Here is a 13,235-nt window from a genome sequence, read left to right on the forward strand (position 1 = left end):
CTATCTATCTATCGCCCTCACTCTATCTATCGCCCTCACTCTATCTATCTATCGCCCTCACTCTATCTATCTATCGCCCTCACTCTATCCATCGCCCTCACTCTATCCATCGCCCTCACTCTATCTATCTATCGCCCTCACTCTATCTATCTATCGCCCTCACTCTATCTATCGCCCTCACTCTATCTATCTATCGCCCTCACTCTATCTATCTATCGCCCTCACTCTATCTATCTATCGCCCTCACTCTATCTATCACCCTCACTCTATCTATTTATCTATCTATATATATCTTTCTATCTATCGCCCTCACTCTATCTATCTATCGCCCTCACTCTATCTATCTATCGCCCTCACTCTATCTATCGCCCTCACTCTATCTATCGCCCTCACTCTATCCATCGCCCTCACTCTATCTATCTATCGCCCTCACTCTATCTATCTATCGCCCTCACTCTATCTATCGCCCTCACTCTATCTATCTATCGCCCTCACTCTATCTATCTATCGCCCTCACTCTATCTATCTATCGCCCTCACTCTATCTATCTATCGCCCTCACTCTATCTATCACCCTCACTCTATCTATTTATCTATCTATATATATCTTTCTATCTATCGCCCTCACTCTATCTATCGCCCTCACTCTATCTATCGCCCTCACTCTATCTATCGCCCTCACGCTATCTATCGCCCTCACGCTATCTATCGCCCTCACGCTATCTATCGCCCTCACGCTATCTATCGCCCTCACGCTATCTATCGCCCTCACGCTATCTATCGCCCTCTATCACGATCTATTTATCTATCTATATATATCTTTCTATCGCCCTCACTCTATCTATCGCCCTCACTCTATCTATCGCCCTCACTCTATCTATCGCCCTCACGCTATCTATCGCCCTCACGCTATCTATCGCCCTCACGCTATCTATCGCCCTCTATCAAGATCTATTTATCTATCTATATATATCTTTCTATCTATCGCCCTCACTCTATCTATCGCTCTCACTCTATCTATCGCCCTCACTCTATCTATCGCCCTCACTCTATCTATCGCCCTCACTCTATCTATCGCTCTCACTCTATCTATCGCCCTCACTCTATCTATCGCCCTCACTCTATCTATCGCCCTCACTCTATCTATCGCCCTCACGCTATCTATCGCCCTCACGCTATCTATCGCCCTCACGCTATCTATCGCCCTCACGCTATCTATCGCCCTCTATCAAGATCTATTTATCTATCTATATATATCTTTCTATCGCCCTCACTCTATCTATCGCCCTCACTCTATCTATCGCCCTCACTCTATCTATCGCCCTCACTCTATCTATCGCCCTCACTCTATCTATCGCCCTCAGTCTATCTATCGCCCTCACTCTATCTATCGCCCTCACTCTATCTATCGCCCTCACTCTATCTATCGCCCTCACTCTATCTATCGCCCTCACTCTATCTATCGCCCTCACTCTATCTATCGCCCTCACGCTATCTATCGCCCTCACGCTATCTATCGCCCTCACGCTATCTATCGCCCTCACGCTATCTATCGCCCTCACGCTATCTATCGCCCTCACGCTATCTATCGCCCTCTATCAAGATCTATTTATCTATCTATATATATCTTTCTATCTATCGCCCTCACTCTATCTATCGCTCTCACTCTATCTATCGCTCTCACTCTATCTATCGCCCTCACTCTATCTATCGCCCTCACTCTATCTATCGCCCTCACTCTATCTATCGCCCTCACTCTATCTATCGCCCTCACTCTATCTATCGCCCTCACTCTATCTATCGCCCTCACTCTATCTATCGCCCTCACTCTATCTATCGCCCTCACTCTATCGCCCTCACGCTATCTATCGCCCTCACGCTATCTATCGCCCTCACGCTATCTATCGCCCTCTATCAAGATCTATTTATCTATCTATATATATCTTTCTATCGCCCTCACTCTATCTATCGCCCTCACTCTATCTATCGCCCTCACTCTATCTATCGCCCTCACTCTATCTATCGCCCTCACTCTATCTATCGCCCTCACTCTATCTATCGCCCTCACTCTATCTATCGCCCTCACTCTATCTATCGCCCTCACTCTATCTATCGCCCTCACTCTATCTATCGCCCTCACTCTATCTATCGCCCTCACTCTATCTATCGCCCTCACTCTATCTATCGCCCTCACTCTATCTATCGCCCTCACTCTATCTATCGCCCTCACTCTATCTATCGCCCTCACTCTATCTATCGCCCTCACTCTATCTATCGCCCTCACTCTATCTATCGCCCTCACTCTATCTATCGCCCTCACTCTATCTATCGCCCTCACTCTATCTATCGCCCTCACTCTATCTATCGCCCTCACTCTATCTATCGCCCTCACTCTATCTATCGCCCTCACTCTATCTATCGCCCTCACTCTATCTATCGCCCTCACTCTATCTATCGCCCTCACTCTATATGTCCATCTATCGCACTCACTCTATATGTCCATCTATAGCACTCACTCTAATATCGCCATCACTCTATCTAGCTATCGCCCTCCCTCTGTCTATCTATCGCCCTCCCTCTGTCTATCTATCGCCCTCCCTCTGTCTATCGCACTCACTCAGCACCACCACACCATCACAACATCACTATGCGCTACCACAGCATCACTGAACACCACAGCATCACTCGTCGCCACTACAACATCACTCAGCGCCACCACAGCATCAATCTGTGCAACCATTCAACAACTGGTTCAAATATGTTCTCTCAATGTTTTAAGCTTTATTACAAATGTTACAAAAATGTTAATATTTCACTTCGGTTCTTGGATTTTCGTCACACTTGGATTTTCGTCACACTTGGATTTTCACACACTGAACATATGCCCACATGCATCAAGGTAAATTGCATTCGCAAACGATGCGAATCGCAAAATTCGGGCGTTTGCGAATGCAATTTCCTTTTTTGGGATGCATCATTTTTTTTATTTTTTCGCAATTTAAGGAATCGCAATTATGTTGCGATTTCTTAAATTGCGATTGCATTTAAGAAATCGCAATTTGTGATTTCTTAAATGCAATGAAAGAATATTTTTTTTTTTTGCGAATTCGCAAATAGAACGAGGTATATTACCATGAAGTTGAACTTCATGGTAATTTGCTAAAACTTTCAAAAATGCACAAAAGTGTATTTTTGAAAGTTTCATTTTACAAACATGTGTGTGTGAAAAATGTTCAAGTTAACATTTCAGGGCTGCAGGGGGGGATAGGGGGACTTGGGACCCCCCCGCCCCCTGCCCTTGAAATGGCATTCTCATTTTGCGATTCCTTAATTGCGAATCGCAAAATGAGAATGGCTTCCCATTCATCCCTATGGGCCTCAAGGCCCATAGGAATCAATGGGAAGGGATTGCATAATTGCGATTCACAAATTCTGAATCGCAATAATGGAACATTAAGGAATCACAAAAAATATTGCGATTTCTTAATTGTGATTCCTTAATTTTCGCAATTAAGAAATCACAAAATGTAACAATGATGCATGTGGCCGCTTATCTTACAATAACTTTTATTTAAGTATTAATTATTGAAAAAATTAAAAGCCATTGTTATTTGTAATAGCAATACATCTAAGTCACGTAAATACAACACATATTGCATTACAAATGCTATAGGTGTCACATTTGCGAAAGTTAAAACTATTGGCATTGTAAATGACAAAGCTATTATTTTCGTTATTTTCAAAACCAACACACAAATACAAAATTTGTCATTAACAATATCAACAGCTAAAACTTTCCTAATGCGAGACCTATTGCATTGCAAATGCTTGTTTTTAATTGGCTGCACAATTTATAATTCCTCAAAATATTAGTTACTCTGGACAAAAATAAAACTAAAAAGAAATCTTCAAATTGTGAATTAATTTTGGTCCTGAATCTCAACTGACGAAGAGTCACTTGGGATGAAGAGAAAGTGTCTCGAACTGTAATTATTTGTTAATAATGACCCTTAAATTGGTCTATTCCTCATTTGGAGTTTTCCTCCCTGTTTTATAAGCAATTGTATCACTGTGCCTAATCTTCTTTTTTTTTTTTTTTTTTTACTTGAGAATTCATGTTCTGCATGTATTCCTGGTACTCCTTTTATCTCTTTGCATGCTATTTCTTTTATTGATTTATCACAGTTTAGGACTTCTCTACAGACCACTTAGCTGTCTGGCGAGAACTATTTCATCACACAACATAACCTACATTTGGATATACAAACTAGGGCCTTTTTGGACAGCCCTTTCCAGTGATTGGCTATTGTGGTTCGTTCAGCTGGCTTCCAGCATTGGTTAACAAGGTTTGTACGCCCCCTCCCTCTGCACCTCCCTTTACACACACACTCCTTCCATCCCACTCCTTTTTTTTATTTTATTTTTTAAACATAGGTTTCCGCTACTGCCAGTCCTAGCTATCTGCAAGGCAGGCCAGTTGTTTCAAATACATAACATGAGCTTTTAGTCGGCTCCTTGTTCATGATTTGATAGCTTTGTTGGCTCCTGATTCTTTAGCGTGTCCCCATATTTAGTTTGTGCCACCCAGTAGCAGTGTTTTTATTGGATGAGTTGCATAATTCCACTGCCTACTTAGAGTTTCTTCGAATGTTTCATATCTGCCACTTCATGTGCTTTCTTTTAATCCCCAGTGCCCGATATTGTCCATCCTGTTCTGGCAAAATGACTAATTTTCTTGTTTTATGCCCCACACATTTTCATCCCTTTTTTCCTAGATTCCGATGCTACCCATCTTGCTCCCTGCTTAAATTTTATTTCATTTGTTCAGGCGGACCCAAAGGCTAAAGTGCTGCCCGGTCACTCTTTTTTTGCACTTCATGCACACTGATTTAAATTTTATTGTTTTAATTTAGTGTTCTTGCATTGTCACCTGCCATGTTACAAAAGTAAATTAACAATTTTGGCATGTATAGACATCAGCAGCAATTGCAAAGCATTGTCAAAGCTAATAGCCCAGCCTTTAACAGCTGTGACCTGTTTGCTGCGCCAGTGTTTGTGATTAATCGAAGCCCCCAACACCTACAAAGGAATAGTTGGCAGCTCGCTTCTGTATTCGTAATTCCACGATTACTGTTGTGTGCACCATTAGTCATGGCTGACCTCTAAAGTAAAATAACCAAAATGGCTGCTGGTATGTCACAAGGCATAAACACACAGAATGACCTTCTTAGAATTGCAAAAAAATTACTTAAAGATGGTCACTGTGTGAACATCTCAGTGAATACACTAATAAAGTGGCTATCTTGTAATGGATAATTGTCATTTCAAGATGCCTGTTGAATGTGCACGTCATTATGCACCACTGGACCTTTTGCTGATTGATTTCATTTACTTTTCTCCAAATGTCTGAAGGCCATTTAGAATTGAAAAGTAAAAATAAACTAGCACTGTCAGCCAATAGGTGAGCATTCTTTTGAAGACCGGACATGTTGACTTGTTTCTGAATGTTTGAGTGATATGTAATTGCATAATGCAGTACAACAAAGGTGCATGTTATAGAACCATGCTAAATTAAATGAAAAATGAAAGCTTGAAAATTACAAATTCAGAATGCAACATATTGGTTAAATGTATTGCTATTTGTTATATCGCTGTCATATCCCTTGCTATTTTTCTCTTGCAAAAAGAAGAAATTGATTACATTGTTCGCTAAGCATGCATCTGGCAATGAAGACTTGTACCTTGTGAAGTTTCCCTGTTCAAGGCATGTGTGCTGTAGATACATATGCTTTGCATACTCCTGCCATCTAGTGTTGGGTCTGGATGTTTGCAAGTTTATTTTCTTCGAAGAAGTCTTTTCTAGTCACAAAGTGACTCCTCCTTTCGGTGATCGTGCTCATGGGCATCGACTCCATTGTTAGTGTTTTTTCCGCCATCGGGTTCGGACGTGTAGTAATGCGCTCCGGTAGGAAACAGTCCTTCGGGTTCCCCTCGGTACGCAATCCACTGTACCCTCAATAGTATTATCATACGTGTTTCCATCACTCTGTGTATACATTTGATCAGGAAAGTCTCCTCTTCAATCAAAAACATTGTGGACGGCCTTCAGGCCTAACCGCATTGGTCCATTCTTCTGCTGATGGAACGGACACAGTTTCAATGCTGTCCTTGGTGCCGCAACAAATACCCTTGCACAGATCTACATCAGATCTGTAATTTGGGCCTCTCACTGTAGCACAAGGAAGATTGCGAGGCCTGTCTGTCGTTCCAATGGAAAAAGACTCTTTGAGATCGTCTGGCTCGACGACAAAAAATGCAGCGCCAATGCACTCAACATAATTCAGATTACTTCGGAGAAGAATCCGAACATGAAGCCACAGCTGTAGAAGAAGAGGAAGCCTTCTCAGTTGCAGAAACCGATTCCACCCTAGAGATCTAATTAGAGTCGGAAGACATTCTAGCGGGATAGATGGTCATGAGTACTAAAACCCCCGTACTCCATAAGCCGTCTTCCACTAAACAAAATCCTTCGGCACCATCTCTGCCTTCGGTCCTTATATGCACCGAGATGACATTTCTGGCGCCTTGGGCCCGGCACTAAAACTAATAGTCAGGCCTTCCAGCTTGGGATCGAGCCGTGACACATAAATAGTCTTCGGACCTGAAACATTCCACTCTGAAAGACCAATCTAATTCGGAGCTGAAATCCTCCGTTTCAAAACATAAGTCCACTTCAGAGCCAAAGCCTTCGGCTTCCAAGGACAAGACCTGTTCGGCACCAAAACGTTTGCGCCTACATCTAAAGAAGATATTTCAGATTCCCCGGAACCAATTTTAGACATTATGAAAGACAAATTAGATCCAAAGCAAAAAAAGCTTTATATCAATCCAGACACTGGACATATATGTTGGCCAATACTCCTTCTAAAAGGAAAGTCCGTTCAGAGGACAGAAACAAGAGCCCTCTTAAGAAGAAGAACATTGCGACTAGTCCTATCCATCCAACTTTCCCATCCCTTCCACCGTCTTCACCTATACAAATACTGCCAGGCTTACTTCCACTACACATAACACCACAGGGATCACCTTAGCCTGATTTAGGAGATGGAGATAATGATGACCATGTCAATATTCCTTTAGCTACAGATCCATCGGATGATTATAGTCTTGATCCACCTATAGATAATGATCCTGACCTATACCCTGCAAAACCTTTACCTCTAGATGATGTTTCCTAGCTAGAGCTGATTTCTAGAGCAGCTGCATTTCATGGGGTTACACTGCACAAGTAGACCTTAAATGACTATTTTTTATTTGAGACACTAGGGTCTTCACACAGAGTTAGGCAGATTCTCCATATGTTAAAAGGCATGATGAGACATGCAGATATAAATTTTAACGACCCTGTTCGTGCACGAATTTTAACATCTACTGTTGATAAAAAAATACAAACCGTCACCTTCTGCTCCGGTTTTCATTAATGGAGAGCTCCCTCTAAATTCACTGGTAGTTTCCAATGCTCGTAAAAGAGCGAACTCCCAGACATCTGGAGATGCACCTCCCCCAGATAAAGACTCTAAGCTTATTGACATATCTGGTAAAAGGGTTTCTGCTAATCACTGGTGCATTGCCAACACACAGGGCCTACTAGCTAGGTATGACCGGGCACACTAGGACAAAATGGAAGGCCTACTTCAATACCTCCCAGAAGAGCACAAGAAAAAGGCACGAGCTAGTCCAAGAAGGAAAACTTATATGTAATACTTCTATTAGATGAGCCCCTAGATGCTGCTGACACCGCAGTGAGTGAAGTTAACGCCAGAATTCTCTTAAGTCAGCATGCCTGGCTTAGAATTTTAAACCTGAAGTACAACAGTCTATACTAACCACTCCTTTTAACAAACACCTTTTCGGACCTCAGGTTAATGAGGCTTTAGAAAAAATTAAAATAGACACCGACATGGCGAACTCCACGAGAGCACTGCAGTCTCCCTCCGAGGGTCCTTTTGTCGCTCATTCTGAAGAGCAGGGTCTAAAACTACATCCTCAGACCCTAACCCATCCTCGTACAAGTGCAAACACGCAAGCCTCTTCTGGTAGAGGTTTCTTTAGAGGAGGGTACAGAGGAAACCATTTTAAGTGTAGAGGTGAGGGCACGTCAACACGTAGCTCCCTCTTCTCCCAATAAGCAGTGACTTAAATACGCTTCTTCTCCGTCCCCGTCCCCCCTCCACGCCCACAAATAATCTAATACCTGTTGGGGGGAAGACTCCAACAATTTATCCCCATTTGGCAATCCATAACAGACAAATGGGTGCTAGACATTATCCGACATGGTTATGGCCTGGAGCTCACTAGCAATCCTCCCAACATTCCACCCTCACACTCACAAAATTTCGTCAGAACACCTGCAGCTACTCAAACAAAAGTTAAAAGTTCTTTTAACAAAAGAAGCTATAGAACCATTACAGTACCAAGGTTCCGGAGTGTACTCTGTACTTACTAGTTCCCAAGAAAGACTGCTCCTTAAGAACTGTTTTAGATCTAAGGAAGTTAAAACTGTACATACTTTCAGAAATTTCCCCACATGGTCACGCTTCAACAGGTCCATCCACTGCCACAGCAAGGTGATTTTATGTCCACACTAGACTTAAAACGCATACTTTCATATTCTGGTTCACACAGTTCATTGCAAATACCTATGGTTTGTGATAGCAGGAAAAAGCTTTCAAATCAAAGTACTCCTGTTCTGAGTAACTACAAAATGTCTCCCGGTCATGGCGGCACATCTCAGAAAACAACATTCACGTCCGATATCCAGATGACTGGCTCATCAAAGCCAGCGCACACCAAAATTGTCTACACCAGTAGTTCCCAAACTTTTGACTCCTGAGGACCCCCATTGAGTCACCACTGGAAGCCGGGGACCCCCAAGCAATTTGTACGAGTTAAATTTCAAATATTAAAACAGTAATTCGAAAACAATACACATGTGTACAAACAAAACAAATACTCAAAGTACTAAGGCTTTTGGGGCCAGATGTACGACCATTTCATTTAGCGCCTCGCAATTGGCGACACGGGGCAAATTGTGAGTCGCTAAATGAAATGTACAACAGTGTGTTTAACACTGTTTGGGATTCCCAATGGGGATGCAAATTGTGAGGTTCATTAATATTAATGAGCCTCTCGCAATTTGCGAGCCCATTGGGAATGCCAGCCCTCGCAGGTATGGTGGCCTGCTGGGCTCTGCAGGCCACCATGTCTGGGACTGCTTTTAAATAAAGCAGTTTTAAAAAGAAAATGCAGCCCATTTACCATGCATTTAAAGAAAAATGAAATGAAACATTTTCGTTTCATTTTCTAAGAGCAGGCAGAGGTCCCTGGGACCACTGCCTGCCCTTAAAAAATAATTTTGCATGCATTTGCAAAGGGAAAGGGGTCCCCTGAGGATCCCTTCCCATTTGCAAATGCATTACCATCTACTTGAAGTAGGTGGTAATTGCGAATGTTTTGCGACTGCAAAACATTTGTACATGGTTTTGAGACTCGCTATTTGGAAGGAAATACCCCATCCAAATAGCAAGTTGCAAAACGTATTTAGCGAGTCGCAAACAAATTGCGACTCGCGAAATAGGCAATGTACATGGCCCAATAGGTTTTTGCATGCGCAAACGGGTTCGCGAACCCGTTCGCACATGTAAAAACTGATCATACATCTGGCCCTTAGTATTTTATATTGAAGTAATAGTCCCTCTGTCACATGCATTTGATTTGTTTTATAGCATCTCTCATACCATTGTAGGATGCCAGAGCACTTTACATCACACGCATATAGAGACATTGAATCATACATGTAAATCAGTGTCTATATAAAATGTTTAAAGAGTGCTTGGTCTGGAAAAGCACAAACTGAGGATTCAGAACATAACACGGTGACTAGCATTGACTTTAACATTTAAAATGTATTTCCACCCAAATAAACTTTTTAGCAGGATCAGGATAATGAATAACTGGGGAAAAACATAAGTTACTAACTGGTACCATGCAGTTTACAAGCAGCTCTTTGATGACAGTTTATAGGTCCCTCTGCTACATTACAATTGTTACTTGTGAAGTGCACAGTAATGAAAGAATCTCTGTGACAAAAGCAGTAACCTCGAACCTATGCACATAAAATACTGCGTTTTAAAATGCATGTTACACGTTCTTTGCAGTAGGCACATTAACCCTCTGTGCTACATAAGTTAAGTCAAAGCTGCTACTGAACAAAACTCTCCTCACGCTCCAGCAGGCACATTAATCACTGGCATGATCTTGACACTTTTATTGTTGCTGGAAAGCTGCTAATTATACAAGAAACTTTTCTAAAACTGTTGCCTACGGACCCCCAGAGAATGTGTCACGGACCCCTGGGGGTCCGCGGACCCCAGTTTGGGAAACACTGGTCTACACCACTCTCAGACTACAGTAGACCTACTCTACCAATTGGGTTTCACAGTTAATGCTCAGTCTCCCCTTTAGCCTTCATAAATGTAGTCTTCTCTGGGAGCGACTCTAAAAACTTGAACAGCTCTAGCCTCTCCCAGTGTAGCCAGAATTCAGAATATTCAATCTCTGCGAATACAGTTTCAGGACAATCAATACTTAGTAGCCAGAAGTTTCATGCAGCTGCTAGGGATTGTGACATCCTGCATCGCGATAGTGCCTTATGCAAGATTGCACATGCGTCCTCTACAAGAGTGCTTAGCATGTTAGTGGAATCAGTCTCCGGGTCAATTAACATATATAGTGTTGGTAGACAGCCGTACTCTTCGCTCTCTGCAGTGGTGGAACACATCAAACTTGAAGAAAAAAAATGGCCTTTATTGACCCTGTTCCACAGATCATGCTAAGAGTAGACACTTACCTCACTGGTGGGGTGCCCATCTTCGTAACTCGACAATTCAAGATCATTGGGACAACATGTACAAAGCTCTACACATCTATTATCTAGAGCTTATAGCTGTATATCTAGCACTGAAAGCTTTTCTCACCTCATTGGGAAAGTTGTCCCAGTCTACACTGACATGACAGAAATGTACTACGTACAAAAACGGTGGAGGCCACATTCTCTGCAACAGTCACGCCTCTCTCAGACAATTTGGCGTTGGGCAATTCATCACAGTCAATCTTCTGGCAGAGCATCTCCCAGGAGTGGGCAATCAGATTGCCGACCTCATAAGCAGAACACAGAAACAATTTCACGAGTGCGAACTTCATCCCCAGGTTCTCATTCCATTTTTAACAATGTGGATTCCCACAAATAGATCTGTACGCCACAGTCGACAAATCAAATTGCCCAAACTTCGCCTCCAGGTTCCCACACCCTCTATCCAAAGGCAATGCCGTATGGATGAACTGGTCATGGATATTTGCCTACGCCTCTCCCTCTCCTTCCATTTCTGGTTCGGAACCTCAGGCAAACATCCATCATACTGATTCTAGTAATTCCCACTTGAGCTAGTCGGTCATGGTCCACAACACTTTTAGAACTGTCAGCAGTTCTGCATCAAAAGCTACATCTCAATTCCAGTCTTCTCATGCAGAACCAAGGAGTAGTCAGACATCCAAATCTCAAGGAGCTCAATCTAGTGATTTGCCTCCTGAAATCATAGTTTAGATATCTTAACTTGCCACCAGAATGCAGGACCCTTCTTAAAGAAGCAAGAAAACCTACTACCAGAGCATGCTATGCAGCTAATTGGAATTCTAAATGGAATTGATTTTGTATACGTTGTATATTGTTGATTTCAATATTGTACTTATAACAATATTGATCCTCTAAATGCATCTACTCAAAATATCATTTGTGACCATCTGCATTTACAGCGTGCTGGTTTAGCCTACACTTCCATTTGTTTGCACCTTGCAGACATAGCTGCATATTTGCGAAACAGATGTCTATTTCTGTTAAAGATTCCAGTAATTAAAGCCTTTTTTGAGAGCCTTAAGAGAATAAATCCACCCAGAGTACTTCCAGCACCACCTTGGAACATGCACATTGTGCTTACACAGCTCATGGGCCCACCTTTTGAGCAGTTACTCAACTTTCTGCTGCAATTTCTTTCATAGAAAGTCTCCTTCCTCATTGGATTCACTTCATGAAGGAGAGTTGGTGAGCTACAAGCTTTGACCTTAGAAGAACTCGTGTTTCAACTTCATAGAGACAGGGTAGTTCTTCGCACCAACCCGAAGTTCCTTCCCAAAGGGGTTTCTGCTTTCCATATCAACCAATCAGTTGAGTTACCCGTGTTCTTTCCTCAACCGGATTCAGTAGCAGAACGAGCTCTTCATACTCTTGTTGTCAGAAGAGTACTATTGTACTACATTGAAAGGACAAAAGATTTTTGCAAAACAAACTGTTCGCTGCATTTGATACACCTCACAAATGCAATCCCTTTATCTAAGTCTGGCATTAGAAGATGGATTAAGTGCATTCAAACCTGCTAGACTAAAGCTAAACAAACGTTATACCTCCTAGAGCAGATTCCACTCGTAAAATAGAGGCATCTATGGCCTTTTTAGGTAACATCCCTATAGCTGACATTTGTAAAGCAGTAACATAGTCTTTTACCAAACGTTATGTGTGCATGTGTTAGCACATCAACAAGCCAATGTGAGCCAAGCAGTTCTATAAAACACTTTTTCAAACAGCTGCAACATCTACTGGTTAGCCACCGCTTTGGGAGAATACTGCTATATAGTCTATGGAAACAGGGCCGTACTGGGAACCGAAATCAGCACTGGCAAATAGCCACGGCCAGTCCTGCCCTGTATACAGAGCATGTGTCTGTACAGCACACATGCCTCGAACGGATTATGCTACAGACCCAGGAAGCATCTGTTATGTCCCCGACCGGAGGAGTCACCTTACCCCGTGACTAGGAAAGACTTCTTAGAAGAAAAACAACTTGCAAACATCCGGACCCAACAGTAGATGACGGGAGTAGGCAAAACATGTGAATCTACAGCTCTACATGCCAAGAACAGATGCTTACTGGGTAAGTAACATAATCCTCCTTTCTTATGGGCTGGAGCTTCTGGAAGCTGTAAATTTTAAGGGATTAAGAAATGTATTTCAGTGTGCTGAAGTGCATTGCCAACACTGTTAACACTCTGTTTTCCCTAAATCTGTCCCAGATATCTTGGTGATGCGACCATCTTAAAGCACATTGTAAACAACTGGAAATGTCG

At 42.4% G+C, this 13,235-nt stretch overlaps 1 protein-coding gene across 1 annotated transcript in view; it reads left to right on the forward strand.

Annotated features, from left to right (window-relative positions):
* Positions 1 to 13,235, forward strand: part of KANSL1 (KAT8 regulatory NSL complex subunit 1) — a 430,493-nt gene that overhangs the window by 410,956 nt on the left and 6,302 nt on the right. The window lies entirely within an intron of this gene.

Source organism: Lissotriton vulgaris, chromosome 5 (assembly GCF_964263255.1).
Source record: "Lissotriton vulgaris chromosome 5, aLisVul1.2, whole genome shotgun sequence".
Taxonomy (NCBI): Eukaryota; Metazoa; Chordata; class Amphibia; order Caudata; family Salamandridae; genus Lissotriton; species Lissotriton vulgaris.